At 39.5% G+C, this 26,603-nt stretch overlaps 1 pseudogene; it reads left to right on the forward strand.

The window, feature by feature from the left end:
- The first annotated feature begins 23,862 nt into the window (after window positions 1-23,862).
- Window positions 23,863-24,267, forward strand: LOC148014433 (cyclin-T1-4 pseudogene; annotated as a pseudogene).
- Window positions 24,268-26,603: the final 2,336 nt, after the last annotated feature.

The raw sequence follows: 26,603 nt of genomic DNA on the forward strand, positions 1-26,603 counted from the left end.
ATCGTGCCCTAAATAAGATTATTGTAAAGAATAGATATCCAATTCCTAGGGTAGATGATCTTATGGATAAACTACAAGGTTCTGCCATATTTAGTAAAATAGATCTTAAATCTGGTTATCATCAGGTGAGATTAGATAAATTTGACATATTCAAGACTGCATTTAGAACACAATTTGGTCATTATGAATTTCTAGTGATGCCTTTTGGATTGACTAACGCACCTACTACATTTAGTAGAATGATGAATCGCATATTTTTGAAATATCAACATTGTGTTATAGTATTCTTTGATGATATCTTGGTATTCAGTAAAAATGAGAAAGAACATTATGAACATCTGCCAGGAGACATATTTCATAGTGGATTCTGTAAGGTTTTATAGTGGATTTCGTAAACTTTGTTGACCGGGGCTCATACATAAAGTGGATTCTTTGTGCGAGAAGTTGACGGGGATGCCTATCCTTTTCGGGCGTTTCATTAATTTAGTGTGTACATGGGTGATTCCATAGAGGGTGATTCCGCAAAATAATAAATGTTTATGAGTTTAGAGTGCGCACTCGTGATAAATTAAGGTTAGGATTGATTTCTAACCAGTTGATTTATTTATGTAGCTGAAGACTGCTATGTATTCACTTTTGTTGGTTTAATTGTATTATTTTACTAACGATTGTGAATGCTTCAGTTGATGTGTAGAGATAGCAGTAGTGGCAAAGGAAAGCATTGGAGGATAGCGTGTATTCGAGTTATCACTTATAAATTGATGGGCGCATACCTTAGGCATGGCGCCTATATTTTATCACGCATATTTATTAAGGCGTTGGATATTTATTTATTATTTTGTATGCGCATGGGAGCACGATTATGATATTTGTATTTGGACATTGTATTGGGTATGCCTGACTCTTTGGGCGCCCGTCCATTAGCTTTATTTCTATTTTGTGCTAAAGCAAACTCAAAAGCCAAAAGTGTGCTATTTTGTAATTTGGGCTATTATTTGAGCTTGAAGATGATTAATACATAAAATACATGCTTTGTGGAGCGCTCACACAAGGCATGGGGGGAGATTGTACCCAATTGGTCTCTTGTTCATGTCGTGCATGCTTTCTACCTTGAGTTTTGTGCAAAAACTAGAGTTCTTTTGTTCTTGGGGACCTTCCGGCGTTCACTACGCGAGCATACAGCATCCGATCTGTGCACGAGAGTAAGGAACTGTAAACTCATGATGAATACATTGATCCTTACAAAAGTCATCAAATAGATTGGATACATATTCACTACCATTGTCACTGTGAAGAGTCTTTATAAAGAATCCAGTTTGAAGCTCCACACTTATCTTGTATTGTTTAAATATAGATAAAGCCTCAGACGTATGTCGAAGAAGATAGACATGTGTGTACCGTGAGAAATCATCAATGAAAGTTATAAAATATCGATATTGAGACTTTGAGGCAGGAAAAGGACCACAAATATTGGTATGAACCAAATCCAAGAGAGCACAGGAATGTGATGAAGTAGAAGTGTGGAAATGCGAACGATGGTGTTTTCCCAGTGCACAGTACTCACATATTCCCATATGTGGATGAGATTTAAGATCCATACCTTGCACAAGACCATGACGATGAAGATCAAGAAATTTGGCAAAATCGGAGTGTGCAAATTGTTGATGCCATAATTTGCAATCTGCATCTCCAGGGGCAGTAACAACATTTGCAACCGTATCGTTCAATGATAGCTCAAATAGATTACCATGTTGAGGAGCCACTGCTATAGTATGTCTGTCTTTCTCTATACGACATTGATTATGATCAAAGCCAACAAATAAACCAAGATCAACTAGACGAGCAATAGAAAGAAGATTTCTTTGCAAATCTGGAACATGAAGAACTCCTCTTAATATTCTAGTGGATGAAACAGTCCCCAGATATAAATCACCCACTCCTTTGACTTGACAAGTTGTATCATCCGCAAGGTAAACAAACTTCTTGACAGGAAGAGAATGATAATTGTGAAGCCACTACGATTGGTATGTCATGTTTCTAGTGGCACCTGAATCAACGATGAATAGAGAACCATCATGAACATGAAGTACCTTTTCTGGAGAGATATCATGATGGACAAAATTGAACTCCTGATGAGTATGATTATCATCAGTTGTAGTTTGTTGAACAATATAAGCTCGAGAACGTTCTTGATCATATCTGGGTTTATAACAACGACGAGATGGATGATCTGTATGTGCACAATAATCACAAGGAGAAAAACTTTTGGACAAGCGAGGTTGCTTTGTAGTAACTCCATGCTTCTCATCATATTGATGTGCCCAGCAATCAGAAGCCACATGGCCTTTCTTATCACAATAAGAACAATGTTTGTTAGGATAAGCAAGAGGAGAAGATTTACCACCTTGATTAGGGTCTCCACCCTGCTGAAAACGTGAAGCGGGACACTTGCGAGCAACAAAAGTAGCATCAAAATCCCTTTGTTCGCGAGTGACCAAAACAGCATCAGATTTTTCCAAATGATGCTCATGACGTTGAGAATATTCAATAAGAGATATACATGCTTTTTCAAAGTGGATATCATCCTTGTTACACAAAATAGTGATGATATTGTCATATAAAGGATCTTTGATGGTATGAAAAAGTTGAGAAACAATCTGATTTTTAGCAACAGGAGCACCAGTAGCACCAAGCTGATTGATAATTCTTTAAAAGCCTCGATATGAGAGTGCATAGAAGTACCAACCTTATATTGAAGATTCTTCAAACGATTTTGGAGATATAAAATTTTGGTGACCGATTTCTTCTCAAACGTTGAGATAAGATACTCCCAAATAGCATGAGAGGTTTCCAGATGAAAGACATCCAACATAAGTGAGTCAGGAAGTGCAGACAATATATAACGACGAGCTGTTTTGTCACGACAAATCCAATCAGTATGATCAATTTTCCATTGTTCAAATAACGGGCCATCAGTAATTAGAGAATTTTCAGGTTGAACTGGGCAAGACAGGTCGCCCAAAACAATATCAAATAATCCGTCACCTTCAAGAATTAGTATCATCTTTGCTTTCCACCCAGGAAAGCCTTGTCCTTGGAAGAAGGGAAGCGAACGTTGGCCAGACGGATATCCGTTAACAATTACGCAATTGGCCATGCCTGTATCTCGAGAGAAAACAAATAACATGAGATTGCAGAATCTGCAAACCATGAACAAGATGAGCGTAGTTGAGATGCGTGACAATTAAAATAGGGAGATGCACGTAAGAACGATGAAAAGTATTGAGTGATTAAAAAGAAATCCTGAAATAGAGAGACGTAACGTGCAAGACGAGATGATGCATATAAGAAAAGTGCTATTTCGTGTTAGAATATCAAGCTCATTCATGTGTGTTTGACCGACATGAGCTGGACACAGCTAGTCTGGCTAGATCAGCTAGGTACATTAAATAAGTCGGTTCTACTTCTAGTGTGAATGGTTTTTATGACCTTAGGTTGTATATGCACAAAGAGTGTGCTGAATGAATAATGAGAAGAATAGAGAGAGGAAGCATGTTGCTTCACTCCGTGTTGCTCTCTTTCCTGCATCCATGAAATCTAACATGGTATCAGAGCCATGAATGGGCTCACTGGTGGAATGCACTCAAGAAGAAGACTTGAAGATTGACCTGAAGAGCTGGGAAAGGAAGAGGACTGACAGTCATTTTTCATCAATGGTCTCACAGAGGTATGTATTGTGGAGCATTGGAGTCTCATTGCTTGAAGCAAGAGCTGTGGCTTGCTGAGGAGTCTTCCAAGGACTGGTTGAGCACCAGTGAGTACCTTATCATTATAATAATAAGCAAAATGTGTAGCAACAGAGGTCAGGCCAGTCTGCATGTTTATGCCTGCTGTGGCTGAAGGCATATCCCACTGCAACACAAGGCATTTGCAGCTCCTCAGGCAATCTACAGCTTGCTTATACACCTTGGAAGGTGGTTGAAGGTCTTGGCATGCTATTACTTGGATGTATGCTCAGTTATGAGCTACAGATCTGATCTACAGATCTAAAATAGTAGCAGTTCAGCTGTAAACAGTGATAGGGCAGCTTGTATCTGAACTTGGTTGGAGCTTGAAGCTCTCTGACATGATCTATGGACCTCATTGGAGCCAAGGAGCACTCTGGAAGACATATGTATCAGTTCTCATGCCTTTGAGATGAAATTTCTTGAAGGAAGTACTCAAATCTGGAAGTGTAAACAGGCTGGAAACCTGTCTCAAAACAGTGGGTAGCAAGCATTAGCTTCCATTGAAGCATTATATAACACTTGGCTGGCATTTATCATATGTATGACATGGGATATGTCTGCTGGAGGTTTATGGATTGGGTTGAGCATCAAGGGATCATGGAAGTTGAAGTCTAAGGCTGGTGATTACTGCAGTGACATTGTCTCAGTGGTTGCAAGTAGTAAATGCAATCTATGAATTGGATTCATGAAGACAGGATGCCTATAGTTACGCGAATGCTCATGTATTGAACCTAACACTTCAAAGTGAATGTCTGCAATGATTTGAGGCTGTTTTGGAGCTGGATTGACTTTGGTTTACTGAAAAGTTGCTAATTGCAATTTGTAAGCAGAAGGATTGATGCTTATACCTGCTATATATGCACTGACTTGTGCCCCATTGGTTGTGCTCGGATTGCTACATGTACTAGCAGATGTCTATGAAGGTTTGGGACATGTATGACATGTATATCACTCAGTTTTGGGCTTGAAATCACTGCTGGTCACTCACAGAATTACAATTTTCAGACTGCATATATGTACCGTGGCAGTGAGGTTGTAGGAGTTCAGACCGAAGTGAATACATACTATTTGCACTGACTGCTTTACTCACAGGGTTAAGCCACTTGGTTGTGAGCTGTTTTGGATTGTCAGTGGGCTGAAATACCCTAGTTTTTTATTGCAATTAATTATAGAAAACTATCATAAACAGTATCGGGCTGAAGTTGAACTGTTAAGAAGATCTTGGTTTGCAGGTAGTCAGGCAAGGTCTACAACATGGCAAATGCTGATAGAACTAATAATGTAACCCAAATTGTGGGAGAAAAGCTTGATAGCAACAATTATGCAATATGGAAGTTCCACATGGAGAACTTTCTGATAGGCAAAGGATATTGTGACTTAGTGACAGGTGTTGAGGCTGAACCTGAGGTTCCAGAAAGGAATCCTACAGCTGATCAAAGACGAGCGCATCGAGCCTGGACGGAAAGAGCTAGCAGGGTTTTACATTGGTTGTCATTATGTATCTCGGATGCTATGGTGATGCAGATTATGAACTGTAAATCCCCAGCAGATGCATGGAATATATTGGTCAAATACTATGGCACAACCACATGTGCAAGGAATATACAATTAAAGCAGAAATTCAATAACATGGAGAGGAAGAACAGATCCATACAAGATTATGTCACAGAGGTTAAGACCATAGCAGATCAGCTGGCATCTGTTGGCTCACAGGTTGAAGATGAGGATATGGTTGCAGTGACCTTAAATGGCTTGGGTCCTGAATATAAGTCTTTTGACACTTCAGTGTCTGTGCGGGCTGAGATGCCTGACTTCAATGAGCTGGTTGCATTATTGATTCATGAAGAGGTGAAGCTTGGCTTAGCTACAAGGTCAAGCAGTTCAAAGAATAAGGTTGCAGTTTTTTACTCGAATCAGCGTGGTCGTGGTAGCCGTGGTAGAGGCTATGGATCTGGCAAAGGAGGCCAGCAGAATGCATCCTATAGTAATAGCAATTAGCAATCATCAAATGCAAGAGGTGGTGGAAACTTTCGAGGCAGGGGGAGATCTAACTCTCCTGGCAGAGGCTCATGGCAATAGCAGTGTCAGTCAGACAATCCAAATAAAGATAAGGATTGTCACTACTGCGGAAAGTATGGGCAGATTGCAAAGGACTGCTGGAAGAAGCAGGGAAACCAAAAGGGCAAGCAGCATGGACATTATGCTACGTCCAATCAGGCAGATGACTCTGGTGATAGACTATTTTCCATGTAGTATGTCAAAGATAAGGCTGCTGAAAAATCATCCGATGATGCAGTGTGGTACATTGACTCAGAGGCGTTGAATCACATGACCCCTCACGGTGACTGGTTCACGGATATGGTGGCTGAAAAGCATGGCTATGTATGCACAGGTGATGACACACAGCATAGCATTGAGCATAAAGGCAAAGTGCCTCTTGTGGTCCATAATGGTAGAAAGAAAAATTTGCATGATGTATTGCATGTCCCTTCAATTACAAAGAACTTGTTATCTATTGGTCAGATGACGGAGCAGAACTTGCAGGTTAGATTCAATAAGCATGGCTGCTTTATTGAAGAGTTTGGCAATGGCTGCAAGTTGATAGCTCGTGGTCACAGGAATGGAAGAATGTTTACTCTTGATGCTTCTTTGCCAGAGCTGAATTCAGCTATGTTTGCCCATGGTTCTGGCACTGTTAGGGATTTGGAAATATGGCACAAGAGAGTGGGGCATGTCAATGTGCAAAGGCTGCAAATCATGCAAAAGAAACAGCTCGTTACAGGTTTACCGAAGTTCCAATATTCAGATATTGGTCATGTATGCGAGGCTTACCAGTTCGGTAAGCAGTCACGATTGCCATTTGTCAGGCATGTATGATAGAGTACACGTCCATTGCAGTTAGTGCACTCTGATGTTTGGGGACCAGCTCATAATGTATCTATGGGAGGTTCCAGATATTATGTATCCTTCATTGACGACTACAGTTGCTATACCTGGCTTTACATATTAAAAACAAAAGATGAGGTCTTTGCTGTTTTTCAGCAATTTAAAGCACAGGTTGAGAAGGAGTTTGAATGCTACATCTCTTGCTTGAGATCTGATAGTGGTGGGGAGTATGTATCAAATGAATTTGATGAATTCTTGGCTGAAAATGGCATTTGTAGGCAGCTCACCTGCAGCTACACTCCGTAGCAAAACAGAATAGCTGAAAGGAAGAATAGGGTTCTGATGGAAGCTGCTAGGGCTATGATGAATGAAAAGCATATGCCACTTTAGTATTGGGCAGAGGCTGTTATGATAGCCGTATATATTTTGAACAGGACTCCCACTGCAGGTATTCATGAGATGACACCGTTTGAGAAGTTGTATGGCTATAAGACGGATGTAAGTCACATGAAAGTCTTTGGCTGTCTTGCTTATGTGCATATTCCAGATGAGAAAAGGAAGAAGTTGGATCCCAAACCACATAAGTGTGTTTTCATTGGATATTCGCAGGAGAAGAAGGCATACAAATGCTATGATCCCTCTACCAGGGAGACTTTGGTAAGCAGGATGTTATCTTTGATGAGATGGGTTCTTGGTTTGTATCACCAGTTGCAGTGCCAGCGGATATGCCTTCCACTCATTCCTCTACAATTGATTTACAGCAGAGCACTGTTATGACAGGACCTCGTAGTCAGACAGTATCCCCATGGACAGGGAGATTGAGGAGCTCGCCATCCACTGACACTAGTATGTCAGTGAGGGGGAGACATGATGTCTTGGACAGCAAAGGAAAAGAGAAAGTTATTGAGGATGCATCTGGTATGATGACACCTAGTAGAATGACTTCTCGCTATGAGTCTGGTGATACTTTAGACAGCAAACTTGGTATTCCGACTGTCTATACGCCTGGCACAAGGCAGAGCATGTATATTCCGCCTCATGAGAGAGGGGAACCGAGTAGTGCACCACAGCTTAGATGCTCGCAGAGGGTCAGATACCCTATTGACAGGTTGACATACAGTGGCTACTTTGCAAAGCATTATGCTTACATGACAAAAGTGATGGAGGTCAAAGAACCAAGTACATATGCTGAAGCAGTGAAAGATGAGAATTGGTGTGTAACCATGGATGAAGAAATGAATGCCTTGGCTGAAAATAAAACATGGGATTTAGTACCACTGCCTGAAGGGAAAAAGACCATTGGCTGCAAATGGGTCTACAAAATCAAATGCAAGTCAGATGGCAGTGTGGAGAGATACAAAGCCAGGCTGGTCGCAAAGGGGTATGCCCAACAGTATGGACTTGATTATGAGAAAACATTCAGCCCTGTTGCCAAGATGGCAACCATACGCACTGTGATTGTCTTGGCTGCTGCTAAAGGCTGGAAATTGTAGCAGACGGACGTTAAGAATGCATTTCTTAATGGTGACCTAGAAGAGGATGTCCATATGGTTCAGCCAAAGGGGTATGTTCACCTTGATTTTCAGCATTATGTATGCAGGCTGAAAAAGGCATTGTACGGGCTGAAACAGGCTCCGAGAGCTTGGCATGCTAGGATCAGTAACTTCTTGCAGAGATTGGGTTTTGCTGTTGGCAGGGCTGATCATAGCCTATTTACAAAGAAGACTGACAGTGGTTTAGTGGTGCTGGTCATATATGTTGATGATTTGATAATCACTAGTGATGATGACTTGGGCATACAACATGTAATGAAGATGCTGAAATCTGAATTTGACATGAAAGACCTGGGAGAACTGAAGTATTTCTTAGGCATTGAGGTAGTTCCAGCTTACAATGGGTTATGGCTGATGCAGAAGCACTATGCCATAGAGATGCTAAAGAAGTATGGCATGGCTGAATGCAAACCACTGGATACATCTCTTGATCAGAATGTCAAGCTAGACATGAACACTGGGGCTGAAGTAGAGTATGTGACTATGTACAGGCAGATGGTTGGCAACTTGATTTACTTGACCATCACTAGGCCTGACTTGAGCTATGCTGTAGGGCTCATAAGCTAGTTTATGCAGAAGCCTAGAAAGCTGCACTTGGATGCAGTTAGATGCATTATGAAATATGTTAAGTCCACTGTAGAGTATGGGCTATTCTATGTCAGAGATAAGCCCTTGATATTGACTGGATACACGGATGCAGATTGGGCACGTTGCTCATATGACCGTAGATCTACAAGTGGATATGCATTTGGATTTGGTAGCGGCATGATTAGTTGGAGCAGCAAGAAGCAGCCTACGGTTGCTTTGTCAAGTACTGAGGCAGAGTACAGGGGTGCTGCATTGGCAGCATGCGAGATTTCATGGTTGCTCAAGCTTATGGCTGATTTGGACATACAGGTAGATGCTCCAGTGAAGTTACTATGTGATAATCTGAGTAGTGTACTCCTGGCTATGAATCCAGTCTATCATGCTAAGACGAAACACATAGATGTACATTACCATTTCATCAGAGAGATGGTTATTGCAGGACGGGTTGATCTTATGCATGTAAAGAAAGATGAACAGGTAGCAGATATCTTTACCAAGTCCATGGATAAAGATAAGTTTTTTGGTTTTAGACAGCTGCTTGGAGTATATATGTTGTCTTGAGCTTGAGGGGGAGTGTTAGAATATCAAGCTCGTTCATGTGTGTTTGACCGACATGAGCTAGACACAGCTAGTCTGGCTAGATCAGTTAGGTACATTAAATAAGTCGGTTCTACTTCTAGTGTGAATGGTCTTTATGACCTTAGGTTGTATATGCACAAAGAGTGTGTTGAATGAATAATGAGAAGAATAGAGAGAGGAAGCATGTTGCTTCACTCCGTGTTGCTCTCTTTTCTGCATCCATGAAATCTAACATTTCGGTCAAACAAAGAACGTGAACGAGAATAAAACATTGCTAAAAATAGCAAGATGTTTTCTTGTCGTAATTAACATCATTAACGAAGACGAGTGATTAATGAACTGTAATTGGGGATTAACAAACTATAATTAAAATTACAGTTTTAAATAAAGAATCGCAGATTCGAGCAGAATTGTTGTCTTGAATCCTAAATTATCATAACTTTTGATCCAGAACTCCGATTGACAAGCGATTTTGACAAGATTCGAGAGCACGACGAGAGCTACGCACCTAGATATGGCTTTGTTTTTAAAGACAAAATTAACTAATACTTATAATTTGAACAAGTTCATGTATCAAATCATCACTTGTGCAAAGAATTCAATCAAGTATAAACAATGAAACAACTTATCTTCCTTGTTGTTGCTACGCATTCATAGCTCTGATACCATGTTGAGAGAGAGAGAGAGTACGAGAGAGATACACAAGACATGCTCCCAAAGAATGATTCATATTGATGTAGAGTTAGTATATATAGGTGAGACCCAAGTCAAGTGAGAGATTATATATATAGTTGTAACACTCGATTCCTTTAAGGGGGAGAGAATGTAATATTTTCGCCTAAAATATTAATCGACCTTTAAAAAAAACCCCGCACATCTTGTGCAAAAGCAATGCAAAATAATCTCCCGCATCGTTTAATGTCGATAGCTAAGTGTTCCCTCCGCGCACAATGTTAAATTTTGGCTCCATGTCGTGCAAAAGAGGCCGGGGCTTGAAGACCACAAGCCGCACGGGAACACCTCTCCAAAAGGGAAAAAGAGGATAATAGTAAAATTTTAGGCAAATTGTTTTATTAATATCCCCTCCCCCCTCAGCCGATGCATGGTGGGGGAGAGGAGTGTGAGAGGGAGGCTGAGTAGTCCATGAGAGGTGGAGTGCATGGGGGAGGGAGAAGTCATGCAAGTATGCCAGGTGGGTGGCTATCCCCCCCCTTAAAGGCTATATAACCTCCCCCTTAAGCTTGGGGGGAGGCAGAAGGGAGGGAAGGAGGAGACGAAGTCTGTCGTGCTATGCCCATGCCGTCCGCCATCGCCAAGAATGTCGCCCTGCTGCCGTGGACTGTCATTGCTGCCACGCCACCTTCCCTTCAACATCATCATCATCATACTCCTGCCAGTCGTCAATCTCCTCCTCCCCAATCATTTCCCCTCCATGTCATTCTGCTGAGAAGAATAAGCTTCTTGGAAGCTTCTTTAGAAGCTTCTAACAAGGCATTCATAAGCCTTGTACATGCGTGCTTCCCTAGGAATTAGAATCCAAGTCTCCAAGGCCCCTGATCCTGCACAGGAGAGGAAGATCGCAAACTGTGAGTCTTCAGGATGCGCGAGTAACCCAAGGAAAGCTGCTGCAACAAAAAAAATACATTGCATAAATGGCCCCAAAACAAAAGATGCAAGGCGCATGTGCTGAATTCTCGAACCCAAGTTTACACATGGACATCACTGCGAGTCCTCATGCCCAGGTTCTTAAAGGATAAATTTCGCATAAAAGGAATACATTAGGCACGTCAAATTTTCATGGGGAATTTATGAATACAAATTACTCATTCGTCTTACGAATTTTAGTTGCATGTTGCTCTTTGCTTGCATTTCCAAAGTGACAATCCCAATTGCATATTGCATAGGCTAAAAGGATGGAAATTTGTTTAAATACATCCTTGTATACCTCACATGAAAGAACAAGCACATAATGCATCTAGGCAATGATGTCCTTGATATGATTCGCAAGAAATAATCGTTAACATCTATTAGAATATTGTCCAAAGAATTGCATTGCATGATAATGAAACTATGAACTTACGTGTTGCATGCGAGGATGCTTGCATTTTTAAGTCGGGTTAAGTGCTGCTGAAAGGATTAAGTCAATAATAGTCTTATGACATTCGTCATGCATGAACTTCTTTATTGAATTTGTTTTGGAAAAAGATGCATTTCATATTAAATCACGAATTCAATGCATCGGACAAAAGGGTTATAGATATAATTATTGTTGAAACTCAACATAGGTTTTTATGTGAGTTATCCCCCAAATTGTCAATCATCATGATTTTTGCAAGGAAAAGAAATGGTCTTTACAAACCTTATAGTTGCATAGAAGTAAAAGTCTATGATTCGCATACTTGCATGGAATATCGCATCTTGAATTTATTTATTTGCATCTCTTAGGAAAAGCATTTGCATCTCTTCTAGGAAAAGATCACTCTTGTCGCAAGACAATTAGATCGTTTTAGATAGATCACTTGTAAGGGTATAACCCTCAAGGGATTCGTAAAAGCATAACTAGTTGGTACGATGAACACTTCAAAGTGCTAGGTAGGATTTAGCACGTTAAAATTTTTGCCTAGTATCGCACTTGGAATGTCAAGTCAAGACTTCCAATCCCAAAGATCCTCTCCACATTCACGAAATGTTAGGGTTAGTTGGACGCCTATGTAAGAACAATCTAGGGTTTCTTCCCTAGGATAAATTGGCCCAATACTAGACTTTCGATTGAGTTAGAAACCCTAGGTCCAAATGTTGTTGACCTAGTAAGGTTAGGGTTGGGTTGGGTCAAGAGGACTCCCAAACCCTACATCTTGATCAAGCATATTTCTTGACCAAGAAATGCCGTTAGATGGGAGAAATGATCCTGCAAGTCAGATGCGACTCCTATGCAACAAATTGCAATGTCACATGGTTTTGTGTTAAATCACAAAGTAGAGTTGCCACTCCTTAGAACAAGGTTGGCAGGTACTAGTGTAGGCCTAACTTGCAAGAGGATGAGTAGACATCCTGCCACATCACCTTTCCTTGTGCCAATTTTCCAAGTTAAGAGAAGTTATGTATTGCCTAGCAAGAAATTGTCCAATTAAGTTAGGGCAACGATGATTGCCCAAGATTTACTATCTTAATTTAAGGAACCTAAGGTGTTTGGGTTAACAGGGTATAAGCTCTAACCAAAGCATAAAAGGGTAAACGAACAAACCCTTGGGGATCTTGCCAAGTCGCAATTTATCCCAGATCGAATGCTGGATGCATTTGGATAGAAGGATTCACACCTTAGCAATTGGCTTAGTAAAAGACCACTGGATTGATTGTTTTTGTATAGTTAGGAGCACTGTTTGTATTGCTTTGCTCAAAGAACTAAAGATAGAAAAATAATTAATGCTTCCAGTTGAAGGCCTGGAGGGAGAGGCAGCATCAGTTACCCCTGACTGTCTGCCTAATGCTAACCAAGGGGGTTGTTAGCCGCGCCGGGAACGTGGACCAAACCCGCCACGAGAGGTCTCTCCGTAGGTGCTACTTGGAGCAAAGAGGATGCTTGGTTGCCAAGGGGGGCTCTGGCCGAAAATCCCTTGCCTCTAGGTCTTGCACAAGAGGCCGACGTGACTTGGGATTGGATCTCGAGGCCCTCATGCGAGTCTACGGGCAGAAACTTGGATTAGTAATCCCTGAGGATTACTGGATTGCCTTTCAGTAGATTATGGATTGCCTTTAAGAAGATTATGGATTAGCCTATGGGCTGGATTATTATGATGTATTTCAAAGATAAATATGATCAATTGTTGAAAAGGAACTTGCTTGCCATTGTTTTTCTATGTCAGTGCTAAGATTACGTGAACGAACCAGTGACTAAAAGGCTAATTAAGGAAGCTGGTTTTTGTGTGTCAAACTAAATGTGGTAGTTAATTAGAAAACTAAAGCAACCCTGAGGAAAGTGTGGTGGATGTGGCCATGGGTCCGTCCTATGGATGGGTGGTCCTGGTTGGCTGGAAACTTTTCTCAACAGAATTGACAGTAAGGAACAATGACCTAGAATCTAGGATACTAGAGTCCCGATTTATGATGTTTTAGGGGAACGGAATGGGACTATGCCTTATGGGCAGAGAGTTTGAGCTTTGCATCCCTCTCATTTCCCATTCTCCTTGAACCAAGTGCAGCATGAATCTGCTTCGACCCTAACATTTCTACGTAAAGTAGTTTACCTGGGGTTCGACACTAGATGCCGTTCTAGGAATTTAACCATTAGGAAAACCGTGATTCAGGTCGGTCCTAAGTGGGAATGGTCGGAATGCTTCTGCTTCGTGGCAGACTCAGGAGGAACTAGATCGCAAACCCCATGACATTCCGTGGGAGTGCCGGGTGGCGCTTTCTAGACTCTCTTCCCGATGGGATGCTAAGACGTGTCAAGTAGGTGGACACGTTACAATCCCATAGATGATATTCCATCTTACCTACATTCCTGAAACTAAGAAAGATCCATTTCACTAATTTAGGATCCAACCTATTTCGTTTGTCCTTGGGAACATGGTAAAAAGCCTCACATCCAAAGACATGAAAATGAGCATATGATGGAGGTTTTCCAGACCATATCTCCTCTATAACATGATAACAAATAGCAATGCATGGGGATTTTTTAATCAAGTGTGCAATAGTAGTAACTATCTAAGCCCAAAAATACTATGGTAACCTTGCTTGGCTAAGCATACTATCAACTCTCTCTTGAATCATCCTATTCATATGCCATGCAACACAATTCTGGGGTGGGGCAATCAACTGATGCTTAATACCCTGCTTATCACAAAATTGCTCAAATGCTTTAGGGGTATTTTTACCCTCATCATTTGATCTTAGGAATTTCAACCTATACCTAGACTACTTATTAACAAGAGTAAGCCAACATTGAAAGGTAGCTAATACATTGGAATTCTACCTTATGGGATATGATTAGACCTTATGTGAATAATCATCAATGAAAGTCACAAAGTACTTTGTGCCACCTATTGATTGACAAGGCTTGGAACTCAAAATGAACAAGATCTAGAGGCTCACCCACGCATGTAATGTCACTTCCTATTAGAATTATATGTCTGCTTGCCATAAAGATAATGATCACATGAATCAATACATTTCTAGTCAAGGGGTGGAATATATTGCAAATAGGAAAGCATTTTGATTCCTTTTAAGGACATGCACCCAAGCTGATGATGCCATAAAGATACATGTGGTATCTCAACCAACAGTCAAAACATGGTCAGTAGATTCATATACAAGCAAGGGATAGAGGATGCCAACCTTGGCACCTCGAGAAAATACAAGATTCTCACAAGTAATCTTCCATGAGGAATCACCAAAAGATACATAATACCCTACATCATCCAACTATCCAACAACAAAGAGTAGGCCTTTGGTCAAAGTTTGAATATAATGTACATCATGCAAAGCAAAAGTGATGCATGAACCGATTTGCAATCTAACATCACCAATATCAATAGTATCTAATGCCATCATTTTCTAGTCTTATAGAATCTATCATGCTACAATAGAAATGAAACAAATCCTTATGTGGGGTAACATGAAAAGAAGCCTCTGAATCAAGGAGCCAACATTGAGAATAAGTGGACAAGGCATCAACCAACTAACTAGCATCAAGACAAGAAGCTTCTAAGATCTAATCATAATTAGACTCACGCTCCAAGGCATTTATCTCCTCAATTTTCATGTTGTACTTACTAGAAACAATGCTATGATCATCAAACCTATCCTATACTTTGCCCTTGCCTTTCTCCTTGTGCTTACCATTGGGCATCATACGGCACTGTATCCTAATATGACCATGCTTTCCACAATAATGGCATATAAGAGAGACCTTAGGAGACCGTGGGACTTACTGCAAGACTACCCATGAGATTGAGATCTCTGTGAGTCTCTTACACAAAGGTCATTACCATTCTTACCATCATGTTTGCCCCTAACAATTAATGCATGAGAAGTATGTGTTGCATCCACATTCTTTTTGTTTATCCCCTCTATGAGTAAGACACTCTCAACAACGTGGAGTTTCAAACCATCCTTAGGCATATTAGCACACATGGCAGTACGGAAAGTGTCCCATGACTTAGGAAGTTTCGCAATAAGTAAGAATAGGAGAGGAATATTATCCTTAAACTCAATGCCCTATGAGGTTAACCGGTCGAAAATCAAGTGAAACTCATTCAAATGTGTGGAACACTAGTCTCTTCCTTCATGCAAAACTCCATGAGCTATTTCAACCAATTCATTTGTAAAGTAGAACTTTGCTTATAATAAATATTTCTTATCTTTTTCCATAATTTCCAAGCATTATCCTCAAGTACCACAACATTGAAATAAACATGTTTAGACAATGATAATATAGGAGTGGATTTACATACCTCATCCAACTCATCCTAAGTATCATGTTCAATGCCTTTGGGATTCGCACTCTTAATTTTCAATGGCCTAACCTACTTGTTTTGAATCATTACCTACCATATCTGTGTCTTCTAATAAGTGAAGTGTGTGTCAGCAATCTTTTCAATATTAAAGATAATACTATCATTTAAAGAACTACCCATAATGATACTATACCAATGTAAAATTAAAGAGAATGGATTGCTATAAATGGTTCCAAATCATCCCCCAAAACTTGGCCAAAACAAAGGTAAAATAGGAGAGAATACCAAAGTATAGATGTATCCACCAACTACAAGAAATAGACTGCCAAAGTAAAGTGTCTGCTCTCTAAGACAATGTTGAAAACTATAATTACAATAATAATAAAATAAATAAAGCTATATATGTCAATCCAATTGTAGGTAAATAGCCAAGAAAGTAATCTCCCACTACTAGGGATATTTGAGTAGCAACTAAGATACAAAGAATTCAACTAGCAGTGACTAAGCATAGAACATCAATACCAAAGACTATCACAAACTCAAATTTTCAATAAGCCATATATCCCATAAGCATATACCTCATTGATAAACTACTTAAAGAAATATGTACCAGTTTCCAAAGCATATGGATTCAAATTATTCCACAAGTGGTGGTATCTACATCCAATAGCATACAAGAGAGAATATACATGAACCAAGAGTTCCGCTGTCTCAAAAAACCAAGCTTTGCCATGTAAGTACAAGTGTCTCCTAGTGGAATAAAATCCAAAATGAAAATTGAGCAAGAAAGCATCAAGACATATACATGAAAGTATCCAAGAAGCCTAAGTGTATCATGAATACTTTTGAGAGCATAAGTATCAAATGAAACTTCAATACCCATGTAAGTGGGTAAGCATAAAATCTCAAAGAAACTGACTAAAGCCCAAATACATAGAATGTACCTTAAATCCAAGTGAAAAATCATGTCATAACTATATTGAGGCTCATACATCAATGCTAGATATCACTATAGAAATGTAACATACCTAAAATACCATATAGGCACAATAGGCATGTAAAGCATGAAGGTCACTATTGTATGATTGCTATCCAATTTGTTATGATAGCAATAAGCCTTTGTAAATTTTAGCTAATCAAGCTCTTAAAAATCCAAGTAGTATCTCAAAAGTATAATCATACCATCTGAGCACCAAAATAGCATCTTTTAGACATCAAACATGCATTATGGGATTTGCTATTTGCTGTCAAAACCAAAACTATTTTGTTCTGTGTGAAATAGAGAATCAAAAATAGAATAGAATAAAATCTATGAGTGCTCAAATCTATAACTCTCATGGTGTCTTCTTTTTTATCTATAGAGAGCTTGAATCTTATACGATATGCAAAAGTTACAGCCAAAATAGGACAGTGCAATCAAGCTACCACCATAATTGTCTATAACTTCTACAACATACTTTGTATCCACTCAAAATGGATAGAATTTTCTCTCCTCAACTCAATAAGTACTCAACAATGCTCACTTAAGATGTGGGAAGCTCCTTGACAAAAGCTAGGAGCAAGCTAGGAGAAGGAAAGACTCAATGCATACCTTGACAGGAAGAAACAATAGTTGCCACAAAACCTTGAGCTAAAGCTTTGAATCTAGGTTTAAACAAAGGATGAAGAAGCTCCTTGAATGGTTAGCTTTGATAACAATTGAAAGGTAGAGCCAAGTAGAAGCGCACAAGTAGAATCAAGAGCAAAGCAAGAGTTATGGAAAATGGAATAAGAGAGCAAGAGAGAGCCTCATCGTATATGGGAACTCCAAAAGTCACAATGTGTGACCACCCTTCCCTTATTCAATAGCGATTGAGAGAATAAAGAATAAAGTGACAATTATAGGTGCTAACCACATATAGTGTACAACTATAATCATGGTGTGTAAAGTAAATAGAGGGTGGTGTAGGCACAAGTGCCTTTATCCCCAACATGTGCTACTTTTTTCATTGGTCAAATTATCTAACAACCACTTAGTTTAGAGTTCAGCTACTACCACGAGGTCTCATTGAGGGCTCTTTCCCTATTGGCATTGTCTTCTTGTCTAGCTCTTCCTAGGAATACTAGGATGTGCTAGACCTAGCTTAGTTATACCTCTCTCCTTTGTTTGTCAATTCTTTGCATTTATAAAGACTTAGCAACTTGTTATAGTAGATCTTTTCCTAGTCTCTTCTTCTCCTCTCGGTTCAATTATTACTTCTCATGCCAATCTCTCCTGATGCACTACCCCTGTCTTTTGATCATTTTTCTCTAATAGTTATTGGATTTCTTTTAGAAATTTGCTAGGATCAAACTCTAAGTTGTCTATGTTTGAGTTTGAAGAAGACGTGGTTTTTGAATCTTCTTGTTGAGTAGAGTCTCAATGAGGCTGATCAAGTCAGATAAGGTGGTGCTAGCTCTCGAGGAAGACACCTCCTGCTTCTAGATTTTTTCAAGTGATCAACAAGTGGGTCACTTGGGATTAAGCTATTTCTCATCTATGTAGGCCTCATTAGTTGGTATGGTTCATTGAGAGCTAGGACGCTTATTGTTCATCCTTTTTGAGTCATTTCAAAAACCAAATTTTCTATCTAGTTTTTAGAATTCGGATGCTTGTTGTTGCATGCCCTTTTGTCTATTGATTCAAGTTTCCTTATATGTGCATTGCATCCTTTTGCAAGCAACCAATCTCCTTTATCAATTTATTCGAGTGAGTGCAAGTGCATTATTCTTAATCATGCTTTTCACTTTTCAAAAATAATTTTTATGTGTATAAATAAGCATCAAACCACAATCAATTCAATGCATTTCTCAATCAACTAACTTTCTAGCCAATGATTAAAGTACTTGAAACTATCACTTTCTTCAACTTTTTCACTCCCTTAAGTATATGGGTGTGGGGATATGGAGCAAGGATTTGTTTTCTAGTACTAGGACTACACTTATGCAAATAGGTTTGGGATTTCTCAAAGGTAGTGTGTTCTTGCCCCTAATTGGTACTCCCTCTTGATGGTGTGTCTCATTGGACATGGCCCAGCTAATTCCAAAAGTCGTTTGTACCTTGACTATGGGATTTGAGTGATTGAGTTAGACACTAGATCTGAAGGTGCAACTGAGCTCTAGAAATGTTCCTACATATGATTCAAGTGCAAGGTTGGGTGTACTGCATGTACGAGGCGATTAGACTATCAAATTTATGTGTAGAGTTTTATGTGTAGTTAAGTTTGGGTGGTCAACTGAAAAGAAAGGTGTGTCTAAGTAGGGTTCAAACACTTAGTCTGGATGTCCAATCTAAAGAGGGTGTTTTAGATGTAGGAACAAAATCCAATTGCTTATTGTGGGATGACACAAGTCTTAGCTCATAGCAAAGAATTAAAGCATTCCATATATCAATTGTTATAAGTTCACCACAAAAAAACCAAAATCCAATGTAAGAAGCTTAGAAAGTCATGACATGTAGCTTGCTTACACTTGTTGTCACTTTTGTTGCTTGCATAATCACTATCTTCCATGTCTTTCTCCCTTTTTCTCACTAAGTTGAAGGGTGTTGTGCTCGTTCGAGTCCAAGCTTTGGTATACCTAGAAGAGAAGTGATAAAAATAGTATAAGGCTTATAGTCAAAGCAACACATGCTTATGTTTCAATTCAATCCTTACCTGAAGAGCAAGCCATTGCCTCCTAATGTGATTTCCACATGGAGAAGCTTCAACAACAAAGCTTTATCTTGGAAGGGTGCTGAAGAGGCAGGTGATTCAATTGTCTTGAGTGGGCAAGAGAAGAAGGAAGTGATAGCACCAATATGCAAGCTAATTTGGTGTATTCTATTCTATGACTGACTACTTTGAGTCAATGGAAGCACAAGTGTAGTCTTACATTCTCCTTGTTGATTGTAGGACAAGAGTAGAAGGAAGTGATAGTGCCAAGACACAAGTTGATTTGGTGTGTTGGCTGGTTCCTTTGAGTCAATGCAAGCACAAGTGTGATCTTACATCTTCGTTATCGATTGTGAGTGCTTTGATTCCATAGTGGACTAGATTGAGTCTATGGCTATTGTCCTCTTAGATCTATTCTGAAACTGGCAAGTGGTTGTCTTCACTGGCTTTTCTTGAGACTGCATCTATCTTCTTTCATTTGATTCAAAAAAGGTGTGGATGGGGGGAATGTACTCATTTTGAGTGAAGGGACTGTCTCTATCATTTGATTCTTGTGTATGATGGCTATGTTTGATCCTAAAGCCAATTGTACCACCACCCCAACTGAATCATCATGGCCTTCATAGTAATAAACGAGGCTAATTTCACTAGTGCTAGATCCATCATCACATCAGTGCCTTGCTCAAACTCACTTCATCCTAAATTGTAGGGAGGCTAGTTTGGCAGTCATTTAGGAATCCAATCTTAGTTGTCACCATCTCTACTACTTAACAAATGTGTGGATTCAAGTGACTAGGTGTTCCATAGGTCTACCTTGCAAGAAAAGTGTCTAGCCTCATTCCATGAGGATTGACCTGTGGATTCCTAAAGACACAACTACAGTCTCTAACATCCAATCTAGCATTGAACTAAGATGGTCACTATTATGCAAGCTATCTGAGACTTGAGGTGGCCAAGCATTGCACTTGGTTCAATCACAGTAAGAAACGATGGGGAGTTGAGCATCAACCCCTCTATCCATAAGGCATGGTCTCACACTAGCCCCCTAAAATAGTGCTTAGCTAGGATGGACAAATTTTTTTGTTGCTTTTTTAATTTTTGGGAAAGCCACCTGGCTAGGCGAGACCACCCAATAGTAGAATAGTTTCATCAAAAAGACCATTGACAGTTTTTTTTCCTATTGTAGAAACTATGCATAAAGTGATTTTTTAAATACTAATTGATGATAATGTAATACCTTGAGATTTGAGGGTGTATATTAGCTTTGCTCCATTTTAAAGAGAGGGAAGGAAGTGCCATAACTTATAATTTTTTTCAAGCTAACAATGGACAAGAAAGAAAAGATTAATTAGAACACAATCCTAGTAAGAAGTATAAATAGAGGCATGTTTTCTAATATTTAACCTTGTACCCACAAGGTGTTTGTCATTGAGCATTACACTGCACATGTTTGTGTAATTATCCTGTCATAACACTTCATATCAAGAAACCAATTCACGCTTGAGATGTTTTAGAAATTACTCATCAGGCTATCACATAAGTGATCACATGTAATTTTCTTAATATCGAGTCTCACATTAAATCAATTCCGAAATTTGACATAAAAAGATGCAATAATGTTCCCAACCAATAAAAAGTAAAGACGCCTCATAAATAATGTTATGACATCTTGATCATAATTTTTTCTACATTATATTTGATTTAGTATTCCCGATTCCATTTAATACATCAAAGATCACATTAATTTCATAAACCCAAGACAAATCACAAAAGCCTTAATCGATAGACAAAGAACGCGTAAGAATGAACATGATATTGAGTAAGTTAAGTATCAAAGAGTATGATATGACTATAAACTAGATAAGTCATGAGGTAACTTGACCAAAAACCACCAGATGAAGTTGTTTTGAAGAAAAAAATATGTTTTTGAAAAACTAGGCAAAAAATCATGACATTTTTTATACCTAGAGGGAGAGAAAGTATTTAAAAATCATCCCCATGCCACCATCCAACAAGTAGGCAATTAAAATGCATTTTTTATAAGGCTTACTTAGCTATTGACAAGTAGCCAAAAGAATGGGTCAACTGCATGCTCCCCCTCATGGCTATAAATACAGCCCCTCTCCTTCACAAAGAAAGGAAGAGGAAAGACCTCCTAGTGATGGAAAATTTTCTCTACTCTTTTCAATTGTAGCTTGACCCTTGAAGGAGGAAAATACCCCTCTTCTACCTCATTTCCATTTTCTCTACCCCCTGTTACGCCTTCCTCCCATACAGCCACATCGCTAAGCAAAATGTTGGCGATTTTTTTGTGGATGACCACCAACTCTCTCTGAATTACCACGTCAATTTCACCTAACATCCATGGCTCCACAAGGTCATAGAAATTCAAAAATCCCATTTGAAGCAAGGGAAGTAAAGAACATGGCCGATGGAGAAAATGACACTGTAGGAATTGGTGAAACCTCCGTTACAGTAAACCTGAGAGAGGTAATATCTCATCGGTTTGGAAAAAATAATGTTTTTTAAGCTTATCTCCATATTTGGTTTTAAATGATTATAAACGCATTCTAAAGAAAATGCATATAAACTGTCGCTTATGAAAATAGCTAAAGTAGTATAATAATTAGCTATTTTGTGAAAAGACTCATTCACTTGGAAAAGGATTATATGCACATTAAGAAAATATCTTAATTATGATTTATTTCGTGATATTTATTATTATTTTATTAATGAGACATGTAATTATAATAACAGAAAAAAGGTAGATGGTGTTAGGGAAGGGAATATTTTATAATTTTCCCACGAAAGTGACTATCTTTATTATATTTTTCTAATGATAAACAGATGCATATGAGTTCTATAATAATTTATAAAAAATCATTTAGATAATATCATGAAATAATCAATGCATTAAATTAATTAAAAATATATGGAAAAATATATATTAGAGGTGCATAAATTAGGTGTGTAGTAATATAATTTTATGTCTAAAAGATCGTGATATTTCCGATGATTAAGGGCGAAGAAAATGAGGAACTCATGGCCAAGAATGCTTCTCTCATCCACAAACGGTTTGCAGATTGTCAATTTCATGGGGATTCAAGAGGCATCGAAAAAAATGCGTTGTTGTATTGCTGCACATTCGAGGTGTGAAATCCACCCAGATATTGTGTGTGTGACATTTGTTACTTTGTACATACTTAGTTGTTGTGTTTACATTTATTATCTGCGTGTGAGTATAGTGGAGAGAAGTTTGGAGGCATAGTGGTGGGCATGAAGGGATGCTTTCATCCTATGTTGAGCAGGGCTAAGGAGAGAAGGCTTTACATTAGACAAGCGTTACATGTTGATGCCCTTCAGAAAGGATTCACATCAGACATTTATGTTCATAGTACCCTGGTGTCTATGTATAGCAAATGTGGGAGCATTGTAGAAGCAGAGAATGTGTTTGATGGGTTGTTTGAGCACATTGTTGTGTTATGGAATGCTTTGTTTTCTATCTATCTAGAGGTTATGATCTGGTTCCTGAGTTTGGAATGGCACTTATCTGTACGTATGGTGACTATTCATGTATGGTTGATGCTCAAGCCCTCTTCAATGGAGTGCTCGAATGGGAGAAGGCCGCTTTTCTGGTTTAAAAACAAAAGGAGGCTGCTTTTCTGAGTGGCATATATAGTGCTGGGGAAGAGGACAAAGGGGGCGTGAGAAAGAAAAAGCAAGAAGGACTATTTTTGAAAGGGGAGTTTTGGAGGCAAAAGGGGGCTTTCGTTCTTCTCTGTGAAACAAATTTTATTTATGGATTTATTAAGAAGAAGAAAAGAACCTTCTCTGTTCTTCCATGGGAGTCTCATTCAGGCTCGATGATTCTACAGGATTTCTCATCAGAAACCACTAGGGGGAAGCTTCTCAATTCTCCTGTTCGAAGAGCAACCGTTGAGAAGAAGAGAGATTGGTCACGGAGACCAGCAGCACAGCAGACGGGAACGCAGGCGTAGAGGAAGGAACCTGAAGAAGTGCTGCAGGCTCTCCACAATCTTCATTTTCTATGGTTGTCCTACAATGCTGTCGACAAGCTCCTGTCTCAAAAGCTGTAACCACGTCAAACTCTACCCATGCTAGGCTCACAAGCTTCAGGACAATTTAATGCTTACGACGGAGATGATCCAAGAACCTTAGGAGACAACATAAGTGTTACTAGTAGCTGCAGCAAAGCTGTTCGTTATGTTTCAAGGGATGAGATCAAAGCAATGTCTCCATCACGAAGAGATGGGATTGACTCAGCAACAGAGAACGACCTTCGTAGATCATTTTGCAGGTTCTTGAGGGAATCAAGCTAAGAATGCCTAGTGTTGCAATCGCCACATCCACTGTATTTTATCATCGATTTTACCTTCATCAATCACACCATAAAAATGATCTATTTACAATTGCAACAGCATGTATGTTCTTGGCTGGCAAAGTAGAGGAACATCGGAGGCCTCTTGAAGATGTGGTTGCTTTGGCATATTGTTTGCGGAACAGGAATAATCCTGTAGCAGCTCAGGAGATGAGAGATAAGGATTTGTGCGAGAAGCAAAAAGAGCTTGTGCTAGTTGCGAAACAGATTGTTCTTGTCACATTGGATTTTAACCTCCAAGTTTTGCATCCCTACTGCCGGAGAATTCTACCCTACAGCTGTTCACTTCTGCAACCAGAAAAGCCATTTTTCAATAAGAGGAAACGTGGATACCTGAAGCTTCCATGAACGTGCTAAAAAAGACCATTCTACCCTTCATCGATGATATGCTTCTGAATTACTGTGGCTGTCATTTGATGATGTTTCCTGCATTCATTTCAGTTCAGAGAACCTCAACATTACTGGAAATCCACCTTGACAAGATGTGTATGCAGTCACAAAGCTAGAAGAAACATGCTATTTTGTCCTTTTAGAATCATGAACTGATTTCTATTGTTCGTCTGACAAAAATCTGTGACACTTCTCCAACCAGTTTAAAAGCAAACACTGCTCCTGAAAAATTTATTCTTGTCTGAATGAAGAAGAAGAGCCAACCTTCTATACTGTTTATTTTTACAAGGATGTCATCAGCTCTATGTCATACTAATCAACCTTGGTTCCATTGATCTTTTTCTGAGCTGCAATGTGACATTTACAACAGTAAACATCTGTGCAAGATTATTGAATCCTGGGAACAGCTGCTGTGCTTTCTGAAGAAACTTGAGGACACCACTATAACCATGGGCTGCAAGCTTCCTCTCTGCAATATCCCGTGTTTCCACTACTAATATTTGTGTTCATTCAAGAATTACAGCAGAATTTCAGCATCATAGCTTTTCTGGAGCACATTACAACAAAGAAAAGGAGGAGACTTGCTGAAGGATTGTTTAATTGAAGGACTGTTAACACTGACAGGACTGTAATTCTTTACTAAAAGAAAATTACACAGAGATACTACTTTTGATTACTCTATGTTAACAACAATAGATAGCAGTAAATAAGAATAATTCAGCTTGATTGATCTTCCATCTCGAAATTTATCAAGGTCTTCTGTAGACACGACTTTGCTTTCAAAAACCCTTCGACATCTTTGGTGAACCCGACATGAAAGCATCACAGAAATTTCAAGATGGGAGATACTTCAACATCCATTTCAGCCCCTTCTACAATTCTAGCTGCGTCCTCTACTTCAGCTCCATCAATGACTGCTGCGTCAAGTACTTCAACAGATGATCTAAAGCAGATTTTGCAGAATATGTCCATGTATATGCAACTTCAAAATCAGCAGACACAATTGTATATGCAGCAACAGCAGCAATTGCATCAACAACAATTGTCTCAACAAAGGCAACTATATTCGGAGCAGGATAATGCAATCAGCGCGACTAAGGCAATTGAAGCAGTTGAGAATGAAAAGAAGCTATTTGATGGCCGTAATGTTTCAGCATATTTGAAGACATATGGATCAAGATGGGGTTTTTTGGAGTTCCAGCTGGGACTTATGAGTAAGTATTTCCTTCGTCTTGTCACACCTGCCTTGAGAGCAAAAGTGACTGATCTTTTTATTCAAATTTCACATTGGCAAGATTTTAAGAAGGCCCTGAAAGAAGAGTATTTCCGTGAGGACTTTGGGATGGCTACACGGCGGTCATTCCGAGAGTGGGTCTACATGCCAAACAAAGGTCTAGCTGCTTCAGAGTTGATACGAGAATTTGAAGAAAGGTATAGTCAGCTTGATGCCATTGAACAAAGAGCATTGGATGTTGAGAAAGTTGAGCTTTTCTTGCAAGCTACAGATCCAGCTCTTCAGGAAGAATTGGGAGAGCTTCTTGAGGATCGCATGAAGCCTATGGGTCTTAAAACAGATTGGCAAGATGCCCAGGATGCAGTCTCGACTTTGACCAAGAGGAGGATATGGAAGACCCTCTTACAGAATGGTTCTATGACACCGACACCGTCTTCTGCTCCTATGCATGTTTCTATCCCTGTTATTTCTTCTCATCCTCAGCCAGTTTCTTGGTTTATGCGAGTGCCTATTGTTTCCACTCCTCCTGTTCCACGATCGATGCCAGCACCTTCTGCTCCAAAACCATCCACTCCGTCAATGCCTTCCTCTCTTGATGATATAATCAAAGGCATAACAGATTTGACACTGGAGTCAATTAAAGTAGAATTGGTGGGAAATTTGAAAGAGCAGTTTGCTTCGGCTACGCATACTATTTCTTCTAGTGCTCCTACTGCACCTAGGAGTGCTCCTAGTGCACCTAGGAGAGATCGAAGATGTATTTGGTGCGATAGTACGTACATCAGCATTGCAGGGATTGTGAATCTTTTCAGGATACAAGGAGGAAGAATTTGGTATTTTGGGGACAAGATGGTAAGATTTGGTTGACTAAAACAGGAGCTCCGCTTGCTACCAACTTTGGGAAAGGCGGAATGAAGAAATTAGTGGATGACATGGCTGTGTGTACTTCTTATGTGACAGCTAGAGGAGATGCTTCTGCATATGGAGTCCATATTGAGAAGGGATCAGAGAATCAGTCAGCACTATGGACTTATGCTATGGAGACAGCAAACAAGTGAAA

This window comes from Lygodium microphyllum, chromosome 25 (assembly GCF_053477565.2).
Source record: "Lygodium microphyllum isolate KBCC chromosome 25, Lygodium_microphyllum_v1.1.10, whole genome shotgun sequence".
NCBI lineage: Eukaryota > Viridiplantae > Streptophyta > Polypodiopsida > Schizaeales > Lygodiaceae > Lygodium > Lygodium microphyllum.